Below are 15,534 nucleotides of genomic sequence, written 5' to 3' on the forward strand. Positions count from 1 at the left end.
TGTGATGTCCAGAAGACACAATCCCACAGCAGTCTTTCTGGTCCTGAGCTTCTTATATTTCATTTTGTTTTCTACCTATCTTCCTGAACTTTACCCAAAAAAGTGTTTTGCAGATAATTTAAACTATGTTTTACTTATTTCACTTAAGTGATAAATGTTTATCTATGTTAAAATAAAATAATGGAAGAAATTTATTTTATATTCACATTTAAGTATTATCTTAACATTCACAAAATATTGCCATGTTTATCATTTAACTTTGGAGGTAGAAATGATACTCAAAAAGAGGAAGTGATTTTCTTCAGAAAATATACAGACTCAAGAAGTTTCAAAGACTACTGGAGACATGTGTCTCGAGAAGGCTTGCCGACCTTCCCCATAAAATGCATAAGTGAAATAATACGATCCAGGTAAAGAGATGAGAATTCTTTGGCATTCTGTATGATCTTTCATAGTTGTTCTTGGCATTTGGATACTTTGTTTCATCATCTGAAAATAATGTGTCCTTTTAAAATAATTGTCAAGGAAATTATATAAAATAACATGTATGACACAATGAGGAATAAGCTTTGAATTAGTTTTATTCCTTCATTTTTCAGGAATCATAACTTTGCGTGTTCCAGGGATCTGCAATTTGTAGAATTCCACATTTTATCTTTCAACTAAATCATTTATTATACTTGTACCACCTTCTTCTTTTTCTATCCATAAAATGTTGTTAGTACTCACCTTCATAGTGAAGAACTACAAAGTCGGGACTTTGGTGTTGAAAGGAAGTTACATTCATGTATTCGTAGTTTGGCTTGATTTATTTGTTTTTATTTCCATTTCCTTACATTTCTGAGACCAAATAACTATGAAGTGTGTTTCTAAGATTATAATTATGCATTATCATTCATTTGAAAAGAGCTATTTCATGGTAACTAAAGCATTTGAACCCATAAAATATTCAAATTCCTTATACAGGTTGTAGATGAAATTATAAGAGAAAATGCCCTTTAGGTGACCCTCTGCAATCCAGCCTGAGAGCTTCCTAGAGGATTTGCAGCTATTCTGTGACTACTAGTATGTGCTGAAATCGCCCCATTCTGAGAAGGTAATGGATCTGACAGTCTAATTGGAGGGGACTTGACAATAAATAATCCATATTGTTTCATTAGTTTCTTCCTGCTCATGTAATTTTGATCTTTGATCACATTTTGCCTTTTTGCTCAAACACTTATTGAACATTCAAATCAGAGACAGGCTGAAGAGTTGGATGGTCTTCCAGATAATTAATTTTCTATTTTTTTAACTTTAAAAAGATGATGGTAGCTCATGTTGTATAAAAAGAGTCCCCTCTTGTCTTTCTAAATTATGATTTTCTGATCTTTGTCTTGAATCAATAACTCCCACAACCTACATTTATAACTGTATTACATCATTGCACTGGCCTGGTGAAAAAATGCCACCTAATCATTTATTTAATGCTTATTATGTTTCTTTTACTGGATAAACACAATTTACAGAAATCAAGATATATTGTTTTTTGGTTGAAATGTTAATTTCTATTGAATTCTGTCTTTGTTTTGTAATTTTTGATGCCTTAAATGTTTGGTGTAAGTATATATTCAGATATATTTGTAACTTTTATAGTAAAAATGAGCCATGTACCACACAGAAATTTCTGTTAACCAGGGTACTCACAATACAGGGACATGATTTGTCCAATGACTGGATGAATTGTATTTTTGGCAAGGTTATCTTTCCATGAGTCCTTCATTCTTTTAGAACTACATTCACCTTAGAGGGTCAGAAAGTTTTAAAAAGATAAATCTAGTTCATGTGACTGATAAAAGAAAGAGATTAACATACTTAAAAAAGGCACAGGAACAGTTACATACTGTGAACTTACACAGGAAATTATCAACTGGATGCTGAAATCTACACCTGAACAAAGAAAAGGAAAACTGGTATGTCTCTAAATAATGGAGGCAAGCACTCCTGTAACAACTGTGTTAGATCACTCTTCTAAATTAACAAAGCAATGCCAAGATGCCAATATTTTTAGAAAAATGATCAGAAGAATGCTGGAAAGTAAAATTTCAAAAGTCTTCATTTGTCAGAGTTATTTCATGGAAGACAGGCACAATTCTTTGAAGCACTGCAGTCCCACTTATTCCTGTCCCTTATTGACTAAATTCAAAGTAATTTTACTTTCAAAACTTAAGTTGTAGTAAGAAATTCCAAAGATTATTTCTTACGTATCCAGCTTGAATATATATGTATATTCATATGGATATATGTATATTGCTTCTTCGTTAGGTATTCCTATCTTAAAAGCTTACATTTCTTGATTGTTTTACCTTGGGTTGGAGGAGAGTTGTGGTTTTGCTCCACTGGCTTGAATTTCACATGAATTTGGTTTTTGCAATACTGGTTGCAGAATAGTTAGCATCTAGGACATGATGCTGGTTGAGAACAAAATACAGGAATTTTGGCCAATAGCATTTAAAATGTTTCCCTTCGCAGGTGTATCTTGAGGCTAGCCTGGTCTACAGAGTGAATTGCAGGAAAGCAAGGGTTACACAAAGAAACCCTCTCTCAAAAATCAAAACAAAAATAAATAAAATAAAATGTTTCCCTTCATAAGACTATACTAAACCCATGTTGCTTATATCGCTTGAAACAAAACTTATTTGATTATGGACAAAGCAAAAGCATTCTTCTGGAGATCTTTTCTCTGGAGTTTTATCTCTGCCTTTTCCTAAATTAACCATCATGCTAGTCACATCTTTGATCATCCTTAGCTGTGTTCCTTCCTTGCTCATTGTGTCTTCTGGAGGCTGGTGTCTTTGATATACCTCCTGTTCTCTATTATCTCTCCATTTAATTGTTCCTACCCAAGTTCTACCTTCAATGTCACTTACAATATGAATAATTCTCTTTCCTTTATAAGTGGACTCTACTAAGTTATACTTTAATTTGTGTTTGAAATTAAGTAAAAAAAGATAGTGATGCATTGTGAGAGATGGTTTTCTTATGTGACTGTTATTTTCATGACTTTGCAGACATTTTTAAGTCATATCACAAATATATCTACCGATTTTATAATGTGGACTGGGCTATGTGAGGCAGTCAGGCATTGAATGTCACAATTCTGCCTCCTGTCTTGTACTTTTTCACATTGGGCTTGCTCTTTGAAGCATCCCTTTCCCCTTTTGTATTTGGTTATGGTTTCCTCTTACTAGGGGCTGATACAAAAACATATCTAGGGGTGTTTACAATAGTCTTATCCTTTACATACAGAGGCTGTATTCTCAGTGGTCTTTGTGTTTTCCTAGAAATGGATCTTATCTGTTTCTGTAATTAAACTGCATCATGCATGCTTGTAAATGCATGACACCTTCTGGCACAATGACTTCTAGAAGGATACTTCTAGATTTAGATCTCAAAATTTGTTTTTCTGCATATGTTCACCACACATATTATTTGGTTATTGTTTGTATTAGTCACTTCAGCATTTTTATAAGCTGGACTCATTCATAGTTTGAGATGGATAGTTCTTCAACAAACAATTAAACTTCAATTTAACATAGCTCGACCTGCTGTCACACCTGGAAAATAATTGGTTCCCTATCAAACTTTCAGCTCAATTTACATAAATCAAGCTCAAATAAAATTTTGTCTTATATCATTACTATTGAGATACATCTGTCAATGATAATGAAGTTTAATTAACCAATGTTTATGTTTCATAACTTAGCCTGTTAATTATGTTTAAACATGTGACCATTCTCCCTAAAGTGCAAAGTTAGAAAAATTAAATAATTTAACATTCCTAAAAGTGATAAGTAAAAACTATTAAACATCAATTAATCTCATGATTATTAACTTTTTAATGACCAATTTTAAAATCATTTGCTGCAAGAATGTTACAGAGTCTAATTTCTTTATATTAATTCAGTTCATAGAGTTTCTTAGGGAACAGAAGCTGCCATGCTTCCTGAATGTCCTTGCCTGCCCTCACTGAATATAGCAGGCAGCATTGGTTAATTCTCCACTGAGGATGGACAGTCTCTGTTCATGTAGATGTTTAAGCTGGTTTTCAAATTCTCCTTCCATAGGGAAAGGAGCTGGCTTGACACAGAATGTGTTGAACCCTTGGCAATGGCTTCTTGGCTTTGATAACCACTATACTAGTTTCCATCAGGGTCCATCTGGTCTTCCTGTGAGATTTTGACCAGGGCACATATGATTTCCTGCTCTGAAGTTCTGTTGTTGGCTGTATGTGAGTAATAAATGTTTCCCTGGATCTCTGGAGGTTGAGTCCCATTGCTCTGCAGATGCCTTCCTGACTACTAACCTTCAGCATTATGTTCATGTTTTCTGTTTTCTCAGATTGTAGTTTTTCACTGACAGATTTCTTTCTAATTAATTGTTTTCCCTATTCAAAGACAGTCATTGTCTCATTGTTTATGATCTGTTTTGTAATTGAACAAACGAATAGATAAAAACATATGGAATGCAATTCAAAGTTTTGGCAATAGCTGAACATTCACAGAGCCTTTTAAAATCAAGTTTATAACATTCTATTAGTCAGGGTTTTCTAGCGTAGCAAAACTTAAAGAGTCTCTATTTTCATCTTTATACCTATATATTCTTTATTTTATTTTATTTTATTAGTTCTAGTTAGGGAACAAGCTTATTTCAAGTCCCTTCTCCCTCTCCCTCCCCTCACCCCCAACCCTCCTCCCCCACCCCCAGCCTACCCCCCACCCCATCCACCCACCACTCCCCAGGCAGGGTAGGGCCCTCAACAGGGGCTCTGCAAAGTCCACCAAGTCTTCTATGCTGGTCCTGTGCCCTTCCCCATGTGTCCAGGGCCAGAGTGTAACCCTTCACGTGGGATGGGCTCTCAAAAGTCCCTTCTTGCACCAGGGAAAAATACTAATCCACCAGAGGCTCCCTGGAGTGCAGAGGCCTCCTTATTGACATCCATGTTCAGGGGTCTGGATCAGTCTTGTACTGGCCTCCCCGACAGCATCTGGGGTCGATGTGCTCTCCCTTGTTCAGGCCTACTGTTCCTGTGGGTTTCTCCAACCTGATACAGACCCCTTTGATCTTCATTCCTCCCTCTCTTTAATTAAATTCCAGATTTCAGATCAGTGTATATCTGTGGATGTCTGTCTCTGCTTCCATTAGCCACTGGATGAGGGCTCTAGGATGGCATAAAGAGAAGTCATCAATCTCATTTTAGGGGAAGGGCTTTTAGGTTATCCTCTCCACCATTGCCTGGATTATCAGATCGTGTCATCCTTGTAGGTCTCTGGAGATCTCTCTGGTTCCAGATCTCTTCTCGGACCTATAGTGGCTCCCTCTGATATGGTATCTCTCATCCTTCTCTCTTTCCTCTATTCTTCCCCCAACTCAATGTTTCTGCCCCTCCATTTCCTCTCCTCTTCTCCTCTTCTCTTGCTCTTATTGTAGCAGCTCCTTCCCCCCCTATCCTCATGCCCCCAGTTAGTTCGGGAGTTCATGCCACTTCCATTCCTGGGGACCATTTATCCCTTAGAGTCCTTCATGTTTCCTAGTTTCTTTGGTGAAGAGCATTATAGACTGGTAATCCTTTGCTCTATGTCTAAAATTCATATATCAGTGAGTACATACCATCTTTGTCTTTTTGTGACTAGGTTACCTCACTCAGGATGGTTCCCTCTAGTTCCATTCATTTGCCTGCGAATTTCAAGATTCCATTGCTTTTTTCTGCTGAGTAGTACTCCATTGTATATATGTACCACATTTTTCAATCCATTCTTCAGTTGAGGGGCATCTAGGTTGCTACCAGGTTCTGGCTATTACAAACAATGCTGCTATAAACATGGTTGAACATATGTTCTTGTTGTATGTACATGCCCTATTTGGGTATATACCCAAGAGAGGAATGGCTAAATCTTGAGGTAGACTGATTCCCATTTTTCTGAGCAACCACCATACTGATTTCCAGAGTGGTCTTACAAGTTTGCACTCCCACCAGCAATGGAGGAGTGTTCCTTTTTCTCCACATCCTCTCCAGCATAGATTGTCATTGGTGTTTTTTATTTTAGCCATTCTGAGAGGTGTGAAGTGGTATCTCAGAGTTGTTTTGAGTTGCATTTCTCTGATGCCAATGATTTTGAGCACTTTCTTAAGCGTCTTTCAGCCATTTCAGATTCCTCTGTTGAGAATTCCCTATTTAGTTCTGCACCCCACTTTTTAATTTCATTGTTTGGTGTTTTGATGGCTATAGCCATTAATTGGGGGCATGAGGGTAGGGGGGGAAGGAGCTGCTACAATAAGAGCAAGAGAAGAGGAGAAGAGGAGAGGAAATGGAGGGGCAGAAACATTGAGCTCCTTATATATTTTGGAAATCAGTCCTCTGTCAGATGTGGGATCGGTGAAGATCTTTTCTGATTCTATGGGTGGTCGTTTTGTCCTACTGACTGTTTCCTTTGCCTTGCAGAACCTTCTCAGTTTCAGGAGGTCCCATTTATTAATTGCAGACCTCAGTGTCTGGTGTAATGTTCAGGAAGTGGTCTCCTGTGCCAATTTGTTCAAGGGTATTTCCCACATTCTCTTCTAGAAGATTCAGTGTGGCTGGATTTATGCTGAGATCTTTGATCCATTTGCACTTAAGTTTTGTGCATGGTGACAGGTATGGATCTATCTGAAATTTTCTGCATGTCCGAATCCAGTTGTACCAGCACCATTTGTTGAAGATGCTATCTTTTTTCCATTGTATAGATTTAGTACCTTTGTCAAAAATAAGTTATCCATAGGTGCGTGGGTCAATATCAGGGTTTTGAATTCGATTCCATTGGTCTATCAGTCTATTTTTGTGCCAATACCAAGCTGTTTTCAGAACTATGGCTCTATAGTAGAGCTTGAAGTCGGGGATGGTGATGCCTCCAGAAGATCCTTTATTGTAAAGAGTTGTTTTGGCTATCCTGGGCTTTTTATTTTTCCATATAAAGTTGAGTATTGTTCTTTCAATGTCTGTGAAAAACTGTGTTGGGATTTTGATGGGGATTGCATTGAATCTGTAGATTGCTTTTGGCAGGATTGCCATTTTTACTATGTTAATTCTACCTATCCAAGAGCATGGGAGATCTTTCCATTTTCTGGTATCTTCTTTAATTTCTTTCTTTAAAGTCTCAAAGTTCTTATTGTACAGGTCTTTCACTTTTTTGGTTAGTGTTACCCCAAGATATTTTATGTTGCTTGTGGATATTGTGAAAGGTGATGTTTCCCTGATTTCTTTCTCATTTGATTTATCATCTGTATATAGTAGGGCTACAGATTTTTTGAGTTAATTTTGTATCCTGCTACCTCGCTGAAGGTGTTTCTCAGCCATAGGAGTTCCCTGGTAGAGTTTTTCGGGTCGCTAATGTACACTATCATGTCGTCTGCAAATAGTGAATGCTTGACTTCATCCTTTCCAATTTGAATCCCTTTGATCCCCTTTTCTTGTCCTAAGGCTCTATCCAGAACTTCAAGTAAAATATTGAAGAGGTATGGAGAGAGTGGACAGCCTTGTCTTGTTCCTGATTTTAGAAAAAAACGCTTTGAGTTTCTCTCCATTTAGTTTGATGTTGGCTATTGGTTTGGTGTATATTGCGTTTATCATGTTTAGATATGTTCCTGTTATTCCTGTTCTCCCCAAGATCTTTATCATGAAGGGATGGCGGATTTTGTCAAAGGCTTTTTCAGTGTCTAGTGAGATGATCATGTGGTTTTTCTTTTTCAGTTTGTTTATATGGTGGATTACATTGTTGGATTTTCGTATGTTGAACCATCCTTGCATCCCTGGGATGAAGCCTACTTGATCGTGGTGGATGATTTTTCTGATATGTTCTTGGATTCGGTTCGCCAATATTTTATTGTGTATTTTAGCATCGATGTTCATGAGGGATATCAGTCTGTAGTTCTCTTTCTTAGTCATATCTTTTTGTGGCTTGTGTATCAAAGTGATTGTAGCCTCGTAGAAAGAGTTTAGCAATATCCCATCTGCTTCTACTGTGTGGAATAGTTTGAGAAGTACTGGAATTAGATCTTGTTTGAATTTCTGGTAGAATTCTGCAGTGAAGCCATCTGGCCCTGGGCTTTTTTTGGTTGGGAGGCTTTTGATGACTGCTTCTGTTTCATTTAGGGGTTATAGGTTGATTTAAACTGATTATCTGATCTTGATTTAATTTTGGTAAGTGATATTTATTCAGAAAGCTGTCCATTTCCTTTAGATTTTCCAATTTTGTGGAATACAGGTTTTCAAAGTATGACCTGAAGATTCTCTAGATTTCCTCAGTGTCCATTGTTATATCCCCCTTTTCATTTCTGATTTTGTTAATTAGCATGCTCTCTCTCTGCCTTTTGGTTAGTTTGGCTAGAGGTTTGTCTATCTTATTGATCTTCTCAAAGAACCAACTCTTTGTTTCATTGATTCTTTGTCCTGTTTTCCTAGTTTCTACTTTGTTGATTTAGGCTCTCAGGTTGATTATTTCCTGGCGTCTACTCCTCCTTGGTGAGTTTGCTTCTTTTTGCTCTAAAGCTTTCAGTTGTTCTGTCAATTCTCTAATGTGACTTTCCTCCAGTTTCTTCATGTGGGCACTTAGTGCTATGAACTTCCCTCTTAGCACTGCTTTCAGAGTGTCCCATAAGTTTGGGTATGTTGTGTCTACATTCTCATTAAATTCTAGGAAGTCTTTAATTTGTTTTTTTATTTCTTCCTCAACCCAGGAATGGTGGAATTGGGTGTTATTCATTTTCCATGTGAATGTAGGTTTTCTGCAATTTATATTGCTGGTGAATTCTAGATTTAATGCATGGTGGTCTGATAAGATACAGGGGGTTATTTGAATTCTTTTGTAACTGTGGAGGTTTGCTTTGCTGCCAACTATGTGGTCAATTTTTGAGAAGGTTCCATGTGGCACTGAGAAGAAGGTATATTCTTTTGTGTTTGGATGGAATGTTCTATAGATATCTGCTAAACCCAGTTGGGTCATAACTTCTGTCAGATACTTTGTTTCTTTGTTAAGTTTCTGTCTGGTGGTCCTGTCTAGTGGTGTAAGGGGGTGTTGAAGTCTCCTACAATAAGAGTGTGTGGTTTTATTTGTGGTTTGAGCTTTAGGAATGTTTCTTTTACAAATGTGGGTGCTTTCGTATTTGGGGCATAGATGTTCAGGATTGAGACTTCATCTTCATGGTCTTTTCCTGTGATGAGTATGAAATGCCCTTTTTCATTTCTTTTGACTGATTTTAGTTTAAAGTCTAATTTGGTAGATATTAGGATTGCTATCCCAGCTTGTTTCTTGAGCCCATTTGATTCGAAAATTTTTTCCATTTCTTTTTACTCTGTCTTTGCAATTGAGGTGTATTTCCTGTAAACAGCAGAAGGATGGATTCTGTCTTCGTATCCATTCTGTTAGCCTATATCTTTTTATGGGTAAGTTGAGACCTTTGATATTTAGGGATATTAATGTCCATTGTTCATTGGTTCTTCTTTGTTTTGGATTTATTGTTGGTGGTGTCATTGTGTGTGGATTTCGCCCTCCTGTTTCTTTTTGTGTTTGGTAAAATTAGATTATCTATTGCCTGTGTTTTTGTGAGTGTAGTTATGTTCATTGGGTTGGAGTTTTCCTTCCAGAACCTTCTGTAGTGCTGGATTTGTGGATATGTATTGTTTAAATCTGTTTTTGTCATGGAATATCTTGTTTTCTCCATCTATAGTGATTGAAAGTTTTGCTGGGTACAGTAGTCTGGGTTGACATCCATGCTCCCTTAGTGCTTGTAGGGTATCTATCCAAGACCTTCTGGCTTTCAGAGTTTCCATTGAGATGTCGGGTGTGATTCTCATTGGTTTGCCTTTATATGTTACTTGGCCTTTTTCCTTTGCTGCTCTTAATATTTTCTCCTTATTGTTTTGATTTTTATGTGTTGGGGGGACTTCTTTTTGTGGTCCAGTGTGTTTGGTGTCCTATAAACTTCTTGTACTTTCATAGGCATATCCTTCCATAGGTTGAGGAAGTTTTCTTCTATGATTTTGTTGAATATGTGTTCTGTACCTTTGAGCAGTGTTTCTTCACCTTCTTCTATACCTTCTATACCTTCTATTCTTAGGTTTGGTCATTTTACGGTGTCCCATATTTCCTGGATATTTTGTGTTAGGGATTTGTTGGACTTGAGGTTTTCTTTGGTTGATGAATGTATATCCTCTAGCGAGTCTTAAATAGCTGAGATTCTCTCTCCCATCTCTTGAATTTTATTGGTTATAATTACATCTTTAGTTCCTGATCGTTTATCCAGCCTTTCCATTTCCAGCATCGCCTCATTCTGTGTTTTCTTTATTGTGTCTATTTTAGCTTTCATGCTTTGAACTGTTTCAAGAACTTCCTTCACTTGTTTGGATGTTTTCTCTTGGATTTCTTTAGATTCTTTAAGAGATTTGTTTATTTCTTGAATTTTTTGGTTTGTCTTTTCCTCCATTTCATGTAATTTTTTGTTTGCTTTTTCTTCTATTTCTTTAAGGGATTTTCTTGTTTCCTCTTTAAACGTCTCTATCTTCTTGCTGAGATAATCTCGGAGTCCCTAGATTCTGGTGGTGTCATATTGGTCTCTCTGTTGTTAAAATCTTATTCTGTCTTCTTCCCATATCTTCTTTTATTGGGTGCAGGTGGGGTCTCTCTATCTCCTCTTGTGACTCAGTGGTGTGTGGGAGCCAGGAATTCAATGTCCACAACTGTGGATAGTCTTGCCTCTCCTGGTAGTCTCCTCACTCGTTGTGGATCAGTTGGCAGAAAGAGATGATAGAGTGGGGTGTTTTCAGATTCAGGGAACTCCTCCTTGTTTGTTCATGTCTACCCCAAGCAGGCGGGTACAGGCCCGGGGTGGTCGGGGAGTGATGGTTTGGCTGGGGATTGGGTAAGGGCAGAGGCTCACTGACCTCGTTCCAGGGTCAGTTGACAGAAAGGGATGGAAGAGTGGGGTGCTACCAGATTCACGGAGCAGGGAGCTTCTCCCTGCCTGGGTGTGTCTACCCCAAGCAGGCAGGCACAGGTGCGGGGGGGGGGGAGTGAGGGGGTGAGGTGGGTCAGGTGGTCGGGGTGAGTGATGTTTGGGGAGGGAGTTGGGTAAGGGCAGAGACTCAGTCACCTAGTTCCTGGGTCGGTTGGTGGACAACAATCTTGTTTATAATTCAAATTAAAAAAACCTTATAGGGCACAATGATACAAGCTTGTAAATTTAGCAATATGGAAAACTGAGACACAGGAATAATGAGTTTGAGGCTATACTGGACACCACATACCACAAAGTGAGAACCTCTGACAAGGAAAATAAGCATACAAAGTTTTTTGAGGCCTTTCCATTGGATTTTATCTTAGTCAGTTATATAACAAGAGAAATTACAGGCATATGTGCTCCAAGATATAGCCATTATTTGAATACATGCAGGAATTATCCACACATGTAAATTTTTGGCATTTTATTCTATTTATTGCCTGAATTCTTTCCTGTATCTTAATTTATCCTTTAAGCCAAATATAATAAATCATTTTGGACATTTATGTTTGAGTATTCAAGTTGTTAAGCAGATTGGACTTACAGACAGTTTTTTAAAGTCATATCATCATCTGCTGGCATTGTTTGCTTGTTTGATCTCCATCATAAATAACCCAAATTGTAGAAAGGGCATCTAATGTTTGTGAACGAGTTGGTCCAATCAGCTACCTTGACTTTATAACAACTATTCATTTTAAATTACTGCCATACTCTTATCATTTGTACTCTCTAGCATCTACAGAGTGTGACTGAGGCAAATGGTATTTGATGAAATAAGCAATACTTGTTGCATTCTTAATGTATCCCTTTGGGTGCTTTAACAACAGTGTTTCCAAAGAGGAGTAGACCAGGGAAGATGACACAATCTGAATGTTGGCATACTGATTCATGTGATGGGACCTCAGATAGAAAATTAATGGGGTAAAGAAGAAAGGCTGAGCCTTGAATTCCATCTCTGTTTCCTCCTGAGCATCACAAACCACTTTTCTCCACTCATACCTTCACTTCTATGATGGACTGTCTAAAAAAAATCCTTACTTCCTAAGTTGTTTTCTAGAAGATATTTAATCACTGTGATAAAAAGTATCCAAAACAAGTAATCATATGTACATCTTGGGAATTGTTGCCTGGAACAATAAACTGAGAGACACTGAAAAGGACAGTCTGATTACTTAGGATACTATCCTAGGTGGTTATATGCTGTACAGAGAATTCTATTATCCTTTTATCCACTGACATCAGTGTCTTATTCAGGTCTCTGCTTCCCAAGTGGGGAGGGAGTATTACCAGTGCATTGCTTTCAAGATTAGCTAGGTAACAAGATTTATATATAAAAAATGAATTCATGGTATTGGAGACATATACAGGGAATGATTTAATGAAAAATATTACTTATCTTAAAAGGAAATATGTTAGTAAAGTACTTAAACTGTTTAATTTATAGTACTTTGACAATATTAAAGTATGATGAATGAAGAAAACTTAATAATCTTTTTACTATTTAGAGGCTTTCTAATTAGATAAAACAAGCAATTAAATTCACTTATAAGGGCATCCTTGTGAAGCTAGATAAGCTATTTTATTTCTGTTGGTCTCAATGCACCATCCAAATTTAATTTTGTCAATTTTACTTTCCAATTAAGTTCAGAAATGCTAAGAATGGTTTGCCACAATTAAATGTCATTTAGGCTCCATTTTTTTATTCAGTGGTGAAATATTAATGACCTACCACTTAGGCTGTCCTACATTTAAGGACCTGAATGTGTAAAAGTCAGTTAACATACAGCCTATTCTGACAAGTATTCAAAGTAGGAAAAAAGTCAATTAACTTGCTTTAATTGCACATTTGCTTTGTTACAAAACACAATGTTTTGTGTCACTGTCAATTGCTTGCCTGTATTAAAATCAGGACTTAGGGACTTATTTTTAGATTTGTTTTGTGATTGCATTTGAAGGACTGCTTGTGTATCACGAGATGAAGAAAATGTGAACACAGAGATAGCAAAAACACAGTCCAGTGTACAGTATAGCAGCATAAAAGTTCATAATCATGTTGAACAGTTAACTCCAAATGTTAGACTAAAATATTTTGATATTGATGAGCTGTTGCTATTTCCTTAAATTGTCTAAAAGTTTCTTCACATATTTTTAGAAGAGTCTGGCAAAATTCAGCACTTAAAAGCTCCCATAATTTGTTGGATTGCCTGGGGGAATGCTACTTTCACCCTCCTTGTCTTCCTGTTCCTCTCACTTCTCGTACTCCCTGTTTTTTTCTCCAGTCCCCTCTTCCCATTTCTTTTCTCTCCCTCTCCTCTCCTCTCTTCCTCCCCCTCTCTTTGTACAGCCAAGTCTAGCCACACATTCTGAGCAATCATCCTGCTTTTCCCCTTAATTCACCACATCTGAATAGATCTGTAATTTTACAATTCATTTATTATTACACATGTATGTGTATGCTTGCATGAATTCTAATTGTTTGTGTGTGTGTGTGTGTATGACTGAATGTGTACCACATGTGCACAAGTACTTATGGAAGAATCCAGGATGAGAGATCATATCCCTGGAAGTGGAATTATGAGCAAACTCATGTTGTCTGCAAGAGCAGTAAGTGCTATTAATCACTGAGTCAACTCTCCAGCCTATTCTACAAATACGGTAAAGTTTTGCCTTTGACGGCACTGAATAGCTAAGTAAACAGAGAATTAAATTGCTCATCAATGTTTCTCTTTTATGTCGCCTAATCTAGTGTTATTAAGATTTTTGCATACTTCATATTGAAGGGCAAATGGGGCTAGGCAATGGAAAAGAAAAAAAATTAACTAACACACATAAAGAAAGAATACTTTTATGATCTCCCTATTGCAGCAAGGAGGGGTCAGTACTATTTACAAAAGAGACCTACTTTCACCTCAGTGCACATATACAATTCAGATGATAGAAGATAGTTTTAAAGCTGATTTTCTGTTTGCAGGCCCATGCTCATGCCAAGTGAGCTAACATAACTTGACCAGCTGAGCTAGTCAAAGTACTTAATAGACTCATCTAAGAGCTCTACAAGAGTGGCTTTTTGCATACAACAACAGGGCCTGCAGCTGTCAGGTTTCTTCAGCTGTCATCAGCAGGCATCACTGACATCAACTAGAATTACCATTGAGGAACTGAAATGTAGACACCGGCATTGCTCTGCCCTTACACAAGCAGCTGCCTGAAGGTCAGTGTTCCATGTCTGGAGGAGGGAAATTTGGCAGCAAAGTGGTTTGTGCATTGACTCAACAGCTGTAATCATCTGTCTGTGTGTCTTAGCAGGGAGTGTAAGACTGAGCTCTCAAGACTAAAATGACTTCTTCAAATCTACAAGGAAGAATTTTTATTTACATACTCAGTTTCACCTTCATCAAAATGCTTTCTTTTGTAAGTTTCTTTGGTTACAATGTCTTATCACAGTGATAGAAAAGAAACTAAGACACTTATCAAATAATAAGTATTTCAAAATGTGCTTGAATAATAAGATGTTAATGATTATTAATGTCAGTGATTATGTAATTCATTGTTTTAATTGAGAACCTTTAGTTATTGTCTATTAATTTTGGAACATTAATTTATAAACGTTATTATTATTTTTGAGGTTTGTGTTCTATACTGAATTTTCTTGAAGTAACAAAAAGGTTAGTAGAAAACATATATTTTCTTTTTTCCTGAACTTAAAATAATTATTAGAATATATTCAGAAATACATGAAATATGAGAGAATTTTTGAAAATGATATGAAATTAAGGATATGTAGTTTGAAACTAATGAAAGTAATTTCAGAGTTTCTTTAAGCCAACTCTGATTTCATTTTTTAGCATAAAATGGTATACTATTACTGTCAAAAGTAATTAATACCAACACAGTTGTTTGGAGGGAAACTTTTTCTTATACATTGTATTGATGTAGTTTTATCCTGACAAAAAGGAAAATTCCACCCCTGGTAATTACAAAGTAAGAAAATTATTACTTGAGTTGTAGAAAACATGATTTTATGTTTATGACTCTATGATATCAAATGAATTTGCAGCATCAATGCTATAATTTGGTTCAAATGGATTTGCTTATATTTATGGAAGCAATAATTTATATAGACATTGTACATAGCTGGATCTGGAAAAAACTGAAATTAAGTATTTCATTAATGTAGCTAGCTTGTTAACCTGCTGTAAGTTAATTTTTATATGCATTATCCATTCTAAGTTGAAAGTTGATTATTTTTATGATGCTGACTATGAAACACAAATCACTGGTAATATAGTCAAAGGGCTCACCATTCTGCCCCTTAACAATGCAGGGTTTAAATAGCAAATCACACATCATGTATCAATGTGACTGACATGGTTTTCTCACCGAAGGAAAGTTCAGAGCAGATGTGGGACATTTGCCCTTACTTCAGACTTGCTTCAGAAGTAAAGCCATCTGTTTCTCTCTCCT

The 15,534-nt window shown here is 36.7% G+C and overlaps 1 long non-coding RNA gene across 2 annotated transcripts; it reads left to right on the top strand.

Moving 5' to 3' along the window:
- The first annotated feature begins 273 nt into the window (after nt 1-273).
- Nucleotides 274-14,625, top strand: LOC113839189. Of its 2 annotated transcripts, none has more exons than XR_004772077.1 (4): nt 274-410; nt 967-1,096; nt 14,042-14,281; nt 14,374-14,625. It is a non-coding gene; the product is annotated as an uncharacterized LOC113839189 (long non-coding RNA). The 2 variants fall into 2 exon arrangements; XR_004772076.1 differs by having other exon boundaries at nt 14,377-14,625.
- Nucleotides 14,626-15,534: the final 909 nt, after the last annotated feature.

Source organism: Cricetulus griseus (assembly GCF_003668045.3).
Source record: "Cricetulus griseus strain 17A/GY chromosome 1 unlocalized genomic scaffold, alternate assembly CriGri-PICRH-1.0 chr1_0, whole genome shotgun sequence".
In the NCBI taxonomy this organism is placed as follows: domain Eukaryota; kingdom Metazoa; phylum Chordata; class Mammalia; order Rodentia; family Cricetidae; genus Cricetulus; species Cricetulus griseus.